At 37.1% G+C, this 13,244-nt stretch overlaps 1 protein-coding gene across 1 annotated transcript in view; it reads right to left on the reverse strand.

Moving 5' to 3' along the window:
• Nucleotides 1-10,232: 10,232 nt before the first annotated feature.
• LOC131701725 (uncharacterized) overlaps nt 10,233-13,244 on the reverse strand; it is a 98,286-nt gene continuing 95,274 nt past the window's right edge. Inside the window, exons 7-8 of the mRNA XM_059001412.1 lie at nt 12,922-12,997; nt 10,233-10,325 (exon numbers count right to left, since the gene is read on the reverse strand). The gene's annotated coding sequence lies outside the window, so the exon portion shown is untranslated. The remainder of the gene's footprint in view (nt 10,326-12,921; nt 12,998-13,244) is intronic.

A 13,244-nucleotide genomic window follows, 5' to 3' on the forward strand; every position in this document is an offset into this window, starting at 1 on the left:
ATTCTTCCATAGATTAAGTTTAACCAGAAAATCCATGGGACCTTACTGCAGTGTACAGTCCAGGGTTACCTTGTTGGGATGCAGATCTGAAATATTAATGAACTGTGTCTTTGTGTGAAGCAGCTGATACTTCTAAATCTTATAGCAATGTCATTTAGCTTCCTTCCTTATTTTCCTGGGCCCATCTCCCAAATAAATGACTGTTCATATATGAGATTACTTCAGTCATGAAGACTCAATAACGTTAAAGATTTAGATCTAAAATACAATTCCATACTCTCTCTTTTTTGCCTCCTGATGTTAAGCAACACTAACTAAAATACATTAGCTACAAATTACAAAATAGTCATATAGTGGGTAGGTTTCGCGTGGAAACAGGTGTCGTATCCAGTTTCTAAGGTCTCTGTAACCTCAGTGAACACTCTACATATCTTTTGTTTGTCATAATATGTTGCACTTTAGTTGCACATCAACTGTCCCTGAGCCTATACAGGTCAAGTGGATAATAAATCACATCACATAAGTCAAATAACCACATCATTCTGCCTATAGTACCTATAGCAGTGGTCCTTTAGGCACAGGTAATTTAGGCACGGGCATAAATTGATCTTACTTGTCTGTTCGCGGCCACGCTGACTACTGCATAGGGTCTTATCCTTCCCGCGACATATACAGTGTGTGTGTGTGTCTATATATATATATATATATATATATATATATATATATATATAAGAAAAATAATACATTTTACCCAGTTTTAGTGGGAGTTATTCTCAGCTCAGACAGTAATTGTGAGTGCGGCACTTATTCTTTAAATAATTTAGGCTATATAAAATAGGCAATGCAAATATTTGTAAATAAGATGTTTACACAGATAACCATGAGTAAACTAAAATAAGAGGATAGATAGCATCTCGCTTTGTTTCAATTTGGCATCGCTCATAAAGCAACTAAATCTATTACGACATTTGCCTTGTCTGTTGAAATGAAAAAATATATATAGAGAAAATTATGAATAACAGTCGGCGAAATTCAGTGCTTAGCCGGCGTATTAACAACCCGCCTCTGCTCACGAATGATTGGACAGCTGTCAGATCCCCACCCAGCTAACTTATGTTTGGGCTACCGCAGAGAAAATGCAGATATTCAATTGGTTGATCGTATCGCAGAAGCCCTTCAGGAAAAAAAAAAAAAATATATATATATATATATATATATATATGTCGAGTACGTACAAGCACAGCATAAGCGAGCACCACTGTCAACAGACTGCTGTGACGCTTTTATTGGAAAACGCGTTTAAAGCTTTATTTATTTTCCCACGCTACGACCCGCCAAAAATGTGTTCACGACCCATAATATAAGAACAGCTGCCGCGGGCACGATGGCCTGGCTTCGCGGGCACCACTTTGAGGACCACTGACCTATAGGATCAAAACCTCCTGCATTTACAGCACCAAGCACTGAACACTGAAAGACAAATCCTGATGCAGGGGGACAAATACTGGGGAACTAAAACCATAAGAGATAATCTTCCAAAAGGCTCAAGTTCTACCACACAGCGGTCAGTTATGCATACTGGCATTTGCAACTAATGTAAAGTGAACAGGCTTTTTCTGAAAGTCCACATGTTGCTTGTACACTCTAAGCAAACCCAAAAATCAATGTCTGCTTTCTTATGGATGTTTCCATCTCCAAACACAAACTCTAATCATAAACAGATAACGTCACTATACAGACTAATAAATACATAAATAAATTTAAAAAAAAAATTAAATAAATGATAACACTGAAAACAACAACAATCGTCTCCTTTGTAGTCGGAACCTTTGATTACCTCCTAAAATCACATGATGCAGTGACCTTTCAACTCTTCTGGCCCCACCTTCATCATTATATTACAGTACTATAAGGAAATGTGAAGCTACTTTTGTAATAACCATTGCACACCTCAACCTAGCAGTGTATTTATAAGTTTGTCACTGTGCCACATAGCTGTAATATGATTACAATAACTGAGATCCAAACCCATGTATACCTTCTGTACTACTACCACAGATAAACTAAATGTATAGGCAGACAGCTGGGATTATGGAGTATGTGTGTATCTATAAATAAGTAAAGCACACATACTAACTCAGAGTACAGATACAGATAAACAGATACAAAAAAAAATCAAATACCAAGTGTGACAACATTAAGACAATTATCTTCAAATTGCATACATTTTCCTTCACACCAGAAAGAGGTTTTTTTTTTTTATTGAAATATTCATTAAGTCAAAGGCTGAGCGAGATCCGATCGATTAGTTCAATTCCACTGCAGAGATTGATCCATTAAAACCCAAGATGAAATCTGAACAGCTGTCATACTGCTTTTCTGCTAAAGTAGAATGCTCAGAGCTGCTTAATCTGATTCCAGTACACTAACGCTTGAAATGTTTTTGCTTACGATTGTAAGTCGCCCTGGATAAGGGCATCTGCTAAGAAATAAATAATAATAATAATAATAATAATAATAATAATAATAATAATAATAATAATAATAATATTCAGATAGAATAACCCACTGCAAAAGCACTCAGATTTTAGAATTGATGTAACTTTCAAACCTACAAATGGAGACTCTCAAGCTTGCTAATATTTCCCTTTATTGTAAAGGCACCTAAGCAGAATGTTCTGGACTAAGCCAGCTTGGAATGGCTTGTGCTCAGCTCTTCATGCAGTTAGTAAATTCCTTTTCAGAATGATGTTCTCCACACAAAGCACACTTGCGACTACTCGGTTCACTTGTCAAATACAAATTACTAGGCAGAAAGAGCCTGGGGCCATCACTGCAGTTCCTATTTCCCAACTTAATGTTATTTTGAGGGGGAATTTTTTTAAAATATATTTTAAAGCAGACAGTGACCAAAATAAACACACTACAAGAGGGACCAAATGGTCCTTTAAATTGTGCATAATCTCTCTTTGTGCAAGACGAGTAGAAATAATTCTTTTTTGACAACTGAAGTGGTTCACAGTTAAATGTGCTTTTTCAAGCCACTAAACCTTATTAAGTAACCTACCTTATCAGTGAAATATCAAATGGGTGTCATTAGTAGCCTTTTTTTTTTTTTAATTATGTAGACACATTTTCAAAAGGTTGTAAATGATAACTCCAGTGTTAATCAACAAATCGGTATGTAGCATTGATTTTGGCATTTTCAAGCATTCACTATGCCCATTTCATTATGAAATAATCGTGCTAATGTGATTTACGAAATAATGTTAATATCTTAACGAGCAGTGCTTCTTGCGACTATTTGTTTTGTTTGCATGGGAATTTAAAAGGAAATCTGTGTTAATTGTCATAATTTATCAGGAGTTAATTTGCACTTGGAAAAGAAGGGTTTTAAAAAATGAAAGAGTGTACAACTCACCTTGAAACAGAAATTTAACAGACCGCATCTGTGATGCCGACAATACAGACAGTGTACAGGACCAGAGTTCATTTCTTACCTGGATAATTCAATATTTTAGCCTTTTCTATACTTGTGGTTATGAATGAGATTTAACCATTTGTAACCTTATGGAATGTTTGTTGTATTGCCAAAATTATACACTGTTATTTGCCCCCAGTGTAATGTTACTACCAAGAAATTATCAATGCAACTGTAGTCTATCTGAACTCTAGATATGTACATTCACCAAATAATCAATTATAAACAAATTGTGTATTGCGTTAGGGCAGATCTCTCTCAATTTTAAGAGTTTAATAATAATATAATGAAGTATTACATACATGGTATACATGCATAATAACTAACAACTACAAACACAAATGGCACTTCAAACATATTTATTTATACCCTACAATTGTACATATTCAAAATTAAAATACATCCAAAAGTAAATTCCAACCAAGTCTACAAAGCCTACACTTCATGAGCTTACAAGTCTACCACACCCACCGTCCCCATCCAAAAAAAAGAAAAAAAGGTTTTTCTGTCTTTTTAACCAAAAAAAGATTGCAAAATGCACATTAAAAGAGTTGAATATAATACGATGTGGCAAAATATCCCCCTGAATGAGGGTAAAAGACTAGTTATTTATTTATTTTATTATTATAATCGTAAATCAGCATTTTATATGTGAAGTGTTCTAAATAAATGTACATTCTGGATGGCAAAATGAACAATTTTAAATGAAGTTTACAACTTATACACAAAATAGATTTTATTTTTTTATTTCCATTTGGCTGCTGCTCGCTGGTGGGAGAGTTATCTCCCTGTACACTAGTAGTTTCCAAATAGCGAATGATGCTTCCATTCATTTTTGTGGATCTCGTTAACATGCATTTTGATTAACGAGTTCCCCTTATCTAGTCGATGAGACAGGACGTGACCTTCGACAACTGAGCTTTTTTTAACGACAAATGCGTTCATTAACGACCTCATCAACTCAATTTCAAAGCATTAACAGATTCATTTTATTAACACATTTTGTTTGAAAATCACTCACTACTAAAGCTGTCATTACTATGCCGCGAGTTCGATACAATAACACTTGTTTTTTGAAAATCCTACCCATGTTTTACTAGCAGGAATGAGGTTGTTACTTTTTATAACACCCAACCTATATTTACAAAAAAACTAGCCTGTCCACTTACAATACTCAGATATACTTACATGCACAAATGAAGGTGGTATCCTAATAAAGTATCTGTTTCCTCCATGAAACACCTTTGTGCTTAGAGGTAAGTATTATTATTTATTTCTTAGCAGACACCCTTATCCAGGGTGACTTAAAACTGTTACAAGATATCACATTATACATTATTTCACATTATACAGGTATCACATTATTTTTTTTACATACAATTACCCATTTATACAGTTTTTTTTTTTTTTTTACTGGAGCAATCTAGGTAAAAGTACCTTGCTCAAGGGTACATAGACACACTTACAGTGACACCTTCAGTGATGGTTCCTGTGGCAGTAAAAGGGAGAGTCGCACCAGTCCCCAGCGACCAAGGGAGAGCCGCAACAGTCAGCAGCAAACAAGAGAGAGCCACACCATTTAATGTTGTCGGGAGACTACCAGCTGCTCCCGCTTCCGCCGCCAGGGGGAGACTACCAGCTGCTCCCGCCTCCGCTGCCAGGGGGAGACTACCAGCTGCTCCCGCTGCCTCCCGAGGGTCAGTGCTTGCCGTCGCCTCTCAAGGGTCAGCTCCTACCATCACCTCCAGAGGGACTGCTCCTGCCCTGCAACACCTAGGGCTGCATCTCCTGGGGATGCCAAGCCTGCCACACCAAGGCCTGCCAAGTCTGCAACACTTAGGGCTGCCAAGCCGGCAATGCCCAGGGATGCCATGTGTACTGCGCACAAGGAGGGAGATGTGTGGCGGGGTACACCCCGCCCCTGTGCATTATTATTATTATTATTATTATTTATTTCTTAGCAGACACCCTTATCCAGGGCGACTTACAATTGTTACAAGATTTCACATTATTTTTACACACAATTACCCATTTATACAGTTTTTTTTTTTTTTTTTTTTTTTTTACTGGAGCAATCTAGGTAAAGTACCTTGCTCAAGAGTACAGCAGCAGTGTCCCCCACCTGGGATTGAACCCACGACCCTCCGGTCAAGAGTCCAGAGCCCTAACCACTACTCCACACTGCTGCCCTATGCATATTTTGTTTGTTTTGTATTTGTGTCATGTTTTAGGATTTAAATGTATGTATTTGTGCAGTGTTTTAGGTCGGCAGGAAAGGATTGATTGCCTTCCCTGTCAAAGCAGTTCACATGCAGACTGTGCCTGGGTCCGATTGAATGATTTAACAAGCAATCGAGCCCAGGCACAGCTGCATAAAAGAGGTGAAACTCTCTCACTCTGGGTTGAGTGTTCAGAGGAGGAACGAGAGAGCGAGACAAATTTATAAAACTAGAAACAATTGCTACCCGTGCTGGTTTTACACCAGCACGCTACTTGTTTAAATTACAAATACCTGTTTGTTTTGGCCACTGTGCCGTTTTGTTTTGAGTTTAGTATTTTGTTTCTGTTTGTTCAAACCTTTTATTTTCAATAAATACGTGCACCAGCGCTTCCACCCACAGTATTGTTGTCTAAATTTCCTGGTCTGATGTCACCCACAAGCCATCCGGATGACAGTTCCCCATGGATTCTAGCCTGAAGTAATGTACTTACAACCAAAGAAAAAAAAAAAAAAAAATCTGTAAATTGATCATTTAACTTTATTACAAAAAAAAAAAAAAGAAGGGGTCCCCGAGTGGCTCATCTGGTAGAAGCGCAGCCTGCCAGGATGAGTCATACAGCGCAGGTTTGCGTCCTGGCTGTGTGAAGTAGGCCAGTTTTCACCGAGGACTCCGAAGGGAGCATCGCATTGGCTTTTGCGCTCCCATCGCTCTACAGCAAACCCTGCTGACCAGGCGCCCATTGTGCTCAAAGCAGACACCTGCAGGGCTGGCTTTGTCCTCTAGAGGTCGGTAGCTCGCTGACATCAGCTCTCAAGTTCCTGGGTGAAAAAGGAAGCTGGCTTGGTTGTGGGATCGGAGGACACCAACTGAATCTTCGGGTCTCCTGAGCCATGTGGGGAATTGCTGCGGTGAGGAGAAAAGTGATTGGGCATTCCAAATTAGGAGAAAACCAGGGTTGAAAATTATAATTGAATACACTAAATCAAAATAATAATAATAATAATAATAATAATAATAATAATAATAATAATAATAATAATAATAATAGGATATTTATGTGTGCTCTGATATGCCAGGATGAGTCATACAGCGCAGGTTTGCGTCCTGGCTGTGTGAAGTAGGCCAGTTTTCACTGAGGACTCCGAAGGGAGCATCGCATTGGCTTTTGCGCTCCCATCGCTCTACAGCAAACCCTGCTGACCAGGCGCCCATTGTGCTCAAAGCAGACACCTGCAGGGCTGGCTTTGTCCTCTAGAGGTCGGTAGCTCGCTGACATCAGCTCTCAAGTTCCTGGGTGAAAAAGGAAGCTGGCTTGGTTGTGGGATCGGAGGACACCAACTGAATCTTCGGGTCTCCTGAGCCATGTGGGGAATTGCTGCGGTGAGGAGAAAAGTGATTGGGCATTCCAAATTAGGAGAAAACCAGGGTTGAAAATTATAATTGAATACACTAAATCAAAATAATAATAATAATAATAATAATAATAATAATAATAATAATAATAATAATAATAGGATATTTATGTGTGCTCTGATATGGCAAGGTTGAGCTGTGTTATAAACTATGTATCAAAGGATCACCTTAGTCTGAATGAACACCTCAATATTGTGTGGAGATATTTCTTATATTGGGAAAAGTGGACTATTTCTAAACATTTAGCAATAAAGCCTTAGCAGGCAGTGATTTCCTTTTCAATAAATATAAATCTTTTGCATCTCAGGTATGACATTGGCAAATACCCTTTCATTGGCAAATACCCTTTCATTGGCAAATACTTGGTTTGTACATGCACAAGTGTGCGGCCTGGAGCCTTGGAGATTAATAGTCTGCAGCCTGCCCTGAATGTATTTCGGATTTCTTACGGCTCTTCTGTCAATAAAGGGCATAACTTTGTGATAAATATGCAATCCCGATCTTCCTGAAGCTGTTAATTGAGGTATTACATGGCAGCTTGGCTGCAATAAATATGCACAACCAGCTTCGGCAAAAATAATAAATTCTCACAAGGGTTGGTGCACATCTTTTTTTCTCCCTGCCATCCTGTTTTTTTATCGTCTGAGAAACAGCAAGGGATCAGTGGGTTAGATTAGGCTATGTTTACATAGCATTGAGTAAACAAAACTAACTATACCTGCTTACAAATAAGATGTTTGAAATCAAATCACTCACAGTGCATACACCATTGCACCATTTTTCCACCTCTCTCCCTCACATCAATATGTGTATTATAGTTGAAGTCTGAAGAATATTATAATTCTTGGAATGCAATAGCTGCCTTCCACACGTTCCTTTACAATAAAAAAAAGACATCAGTTGTCTTTCTTAGCTGACAGTTGTGTTTTGAAAACAATGTTTTCGTACCAATCTGTTTATCTACACAGTGGGAGGCAGCTTCTGTGCTTTGTGGAATAAATTCCAAGGGACAGAAACATTCCACCATTTTATTGCACAAAGCAAGGAACAAAAAGAAACAGAACATGATGTATGGGAAAATATACAGGAGAATATGCTTTTATATCACTATGACTTTCACCATTTATCCCTATATAGGAAAACCTAATTGCATTATTTGTTGGGACTGGGTATATGAGTTTAGCTGTGGGAAGGTCTTCACATTCACTGTCTGTCAATCAATGTTTGCTTCAGGTTCAACAGCATCTATTGTATTTGCTTAACCATATTTGCTTAACATCCTTTAAAGGGGAAGTATCGTGCAAATAGTATTTCTCTTACCTGAATTCTGCTTCTCTGGTTAACTACTGTATGCATTTTTTTCTGTTTTAGCACACTCATTGCGTGTTCAGTTTGTGTAAACATATGTGGCGTAAACAAGTCCTTGTTCATTACCACTAGCTTCTCCAATGAGAATTCACCTCCAAAAATGTACACCACCCCAAACTGGGACAGAAAAGAGGCAGAACCCATGCAGTTGTGAGATGTGAAAATAGTGGTTTGTACATACGGTATAATAGCCTATTCTAAAGCATTGGATCCCCATATAGTTGAAGTGAGAACATTTAAAAAAAATCTGATGCAGGGTGCTGTTTCCATTTTCAACAAAATACAAATATTTCTCTCAAAATCAAAGTATAATAATAATAATAATAATAAGAGATAGAAAAGTAGCAGCACTTCAGAAAAAAACAGGGTTTTGTCCTCCGACACTGTAGCTCTTTGGTGGCTGCATGGTGAGTCCGCAGTATGAAAAAAAGCGGTCGGCTGACGGCACACGCTTCGGAGGACAGCGTGTGTTCGTCTTCGCCCTCCCGAGTCAGCGCAGGGGTGGTAGCAGTGAGCTGAGCCTAAAATAATTGGCCATTTCCAAATTGGGAGAAAATAATAAAAAATAATTGGCAACTACTAAATTAAAAAAAAAAAAAAAAAATTACTATATGTAAATGCCTCATACGAATGACTAATTTGTTACAGAATACAGCAAATGAAATTACTGACATGCAAAAAAGATACATCTTTCTCTGTGCAAGTCTGTTTCAGTCACAATGCAGGCAGATCTGACAGACTTTGATAGTGGGCTGACTGTATATGCTCATTAGTAGGTGTTTCTGTACCAGTAGTCAAGATAAGACATTATTGATGTTTCCCGAAGAACCACCTCAGAAGTGATGACTTTGGAAACCATTAAAAAAATTGACTTTACAACACATTTCCAACCCTGAATTCACAGAAAAGCGATTGTAATCACAGAGTAACCATCATGCTTCCCTCCAGAATAGAAGAAATATGTGCTGAAGTGAGTTATCAGGCCTTTTCAGATATGATATTTAACTTAAATCTATTATTCTCCGATACTGATTTATTCTCTGATTCTCTGATAAAAACAGGCCTTACTCATACCTGTCAACCCTTTTTGAGCCCAACTTGTATACCAGAGCTTTCAAACCCTTAAGGAATGCTTCCAAATCTTAAGAAACTCGGCTCTGACTCGAAAGTAATGGTATCAAAAAATATGAAAGAAAAAATACAAAACTTCTCTCAGTTTATTAATTGAAAACAGCTTTTTCATCATTTGCTGTGTTCATTATTATTAACATATTTAACATTATAACATAATGTAATATAATATAGCATTATAACATTATTAACATCTTTCCCATTACAACATTATAACCATCGTCCATAATGAACTTGAGTCAAGCTGAAGTCCACTGTATCATGGTTGAGGGGTTAAACATGAGCTTTGTTGTAGTCACTTGTAGTTTTCTTGGCTGTTTCAAGAATTGCTGGGGTTACTTTCAGCTTGAAGCAAGGATCATCACAATTGATTATGCGTTTCAAGAATGCAGTTAGTGTCAAGAAGCATGCTCTTTCTGAATTATGTTTGGAGCTTGCGGACCAAGGAAAAAGGTTTTGTTGGTGATGACATTTTTGCTAATTGCTTCAGCCTTTTTTGGAGGAAGCAATCAGTAGGAAAGAGGAAGCATTGCGCATGTGCCCTGCATGTTTTTCCCTGACTGTAAGGTTTCGTTTTGCCCTTAAGACTTTCACCTTATGGCTGTAAAACTTAAGAAATACGAGAAACCCGCAAGAGTTGACAGGTATGCTTACTTGTTGTCAGTAGTTTGCTTCAGTGCTCCACCTCTCAAATTGCAGAGACAGCACTCCTGAATAAACATGAAGTAAGCACATTATATTAAGCAAGTCATACTGCCATTTATTTGAGTAAAACACTTACCCATTATTGGAGTGTCACTGCCACTGAAATTGCAAAAGCTACAAATCACAAAGCTGTCACTCGGGTTGTTTATGTATTACTTGCAGTAGACTGCATCACATTAATGCTGACAAACTGAAAAAAAACAGACCCATTTACAAAACATTAATTAAACACATGCCAATACAACACAGCTCAAAGACCATTTTTGCCTTTACAGAGCCATTTGTTTCGATTCAGCTTCAGTGAAGCCAGCAACATGATGGGTTGTGCTGAAATGCAAGAATACTATCAGGATTGAAAACCTGGAATATTGCAGACATGCTGCTGCTTCAAACAGATTTCTCCAGCATGCCTGATGAAATATTTTCACACCATTTGTTACTTCATAAGAATAAACTGAATTCCAGACACAAGTTGGCTGTGTTGTTCTTAAGAGTGGTGGAGTGTGGAGTTTTCAAACTATACAAAAAGCATTCTGGAACTTATCTACATATTATTATTATTATTATTATTATTTATTAATTAATTAATTAATTTATTTCTTAGCAGACACCCTTACCCAGGCTGACTTACAGTTGTATACAAAAAAATACATATTACAGTACTATTAAGATCAAGATACAAAATACAATGACTATAGTCCTAATAAGAGCAAATAGAAAACACAGTACGATTTTATATCAGGGCAGTTCAAGAGCAGGTAACAGTGTTGATAGTAAAGTTGTTTATTTAGCATTTTTCATTATTATCATTGAAGGCCATCTTGATTGTATTGGTACTGAGGGAGTACTGCAGGAGGCTGTGTGGCCCAGTGGTTAAAGAAACGGGCTTGTAAGCAGGAGGTTCCCGGTTCAAATCCCACCTCAGCCACTGACTTATTGTGTGACCCTGAGCAAGTCACTTAACCTACTTGTGCTCCGTCTTTCGGGTGAGACGTAGTTGTAAGTGACTCTGCAGCTGATGCATATTTCACACACCCTAGTCTCTGTAAGTCACCTTGGATAAAGGCGTCTGCTAAATAAACAAATAATAGTATTAATAATAATAAAGAATACAAAAATCAAAACTACAACTTGCCTGTTTTTTTATTATTTTTTTAGTTTTAATAGAAAAGAAACTGACAAAATCTAAATCACAGATCATTTTCATTTATTACTGTAGTTTTCTAACATTAAAAGCATTATAGAACATGCTATGGCTTTTACAAATTTCTCACTAGTTGCCATTGCTGCCTCCTGCATACTATTTCGTTTAACATAACTGTGATTGACTTTATATTTTATTTGTATATTTACACATAATGAGTCATTAAATAAGTATGGTTTGCTCCTGAAGTAAATTAACTTTTTTGTTTGTTTGTTTTAATGTTTAAATAATTAATTAGTGTTAAGATTTAATGATTATTGCCGACATATAAGTATGTGGTATTATTGTTCTACTCAGATGAGAAAATAGAGACTATCAATAGTGAAATTGATAATTTGCGCCAGGAACAATGCTTCAGTTGATTAATGCCCCCAGAAATACTAATTATAGCTTTGTTAAAAAGCAATATAAAGCAGACCTGAGGCTGTGATATTAAGCAATGTGAATGTTTTAAGTCACAGGATGTTCTCTTGTTTACACTATAAACGGTAAAACATTGTTCTGGAACATTTGAATTTCTGAATTGTTCTTGGAATAGTCTTTATTTTTACAAGAGAGCAAACTCTAATTTTAAAAGGTGGAACACTTCAAATATCATACAAATTGTTCTGACAGTCACCAAAGGGACATACTTTCAAGCATGACAAGGCCTTACCAGGGGTGCAAATTAAGGCTTTTAAAAATCAATTAAGAGGTCATTTTAATTCCAAATGTATCTCCAATAACAAAAAAATAAAAAGGCGATGCATATCAATGGAACTCAGACCCCCTAATTAAATATTTAGTACCTAATCTACAAAGTTTACAATTCCGACATTCCTTACTACAAAGACAAATACCACTTAATAATGTCATGCAAGGTTAATATTTTTTAATTGTTAATACTGCCTGAGGATAGCCATTTTTTTCATTTTATAATTAATTTAAATTGATAAAAATGATAATCCCCCCAACCTTGCATCTCAGGTGGGGATACAGCTATATTCACCAATGCACTTTGATCTAAATATGTAAATCACAGTAAATACATTAACTCGTTCAGCCTTCTGCAGCCTTATACTTCAGCCCAAAATTAAAATGATACATGGATGGGCATGTCTATAACAGCATCTGATGGCTACCTGTAATGGGGACGACCACTTTTTAAAAAAGTTAATGTCTAAATGTATCATGAATTTGAAAACTAAAACAGGGGATCTAGATAGACAAGGGTTTTTTTCATAAATATACAAGAGATTGAACTGATTTTCTATAACCTTGGGCCATTTATAAGGTATTTAGATCCAGCACTAATTATATTAATTGAATATACCCCAAGGTGTTCCTTCTGTATTTAGTGGAGGATGATGGGGATGAAGGCTGAATCTTGTTCAGAACTAATGAAAACTGCTACTTACTGCTGTCCAGGCGCAATCACACAACGATTGCAGGACCAGTTACTCTGAATTTCCTGAGGGACGACACCGTAGCAGCCTAGAAATTTGAAATATAAAAATATATATGTTTGTAACATCAGTGCAAAACTTTTCAAAAGCAGTCCTAATGGAACTGTGCGAGACGTTGGGTCCTAGGTTGCACAGACCAACCAAGCGCAGACATCCTATTCCTGGACATATACAAGTTCTGTCTACTATTGGCTTTTTGGCCACTGGTAGCTTTTAAAGACAGATCAGAGACATAACTGGCATTTCACAAGCCTCTTAGTACATTGATGTCTTGG

The sequence above is a fragment of the Acipenser ruthenus genome, chromosome 2 (genome assembly GCF_902713425.1).
Source record: "Acipenser ruthenus chromosome 2, fAciRut3.2 maternal haplotype, whole genome shotgun sequence".
NCBI lineage: Eukaryota > Metazoa > Chordata > Actinopteri > Acipenseriformes > Acipenseridae > Acipenser > Acipenser ruthenus.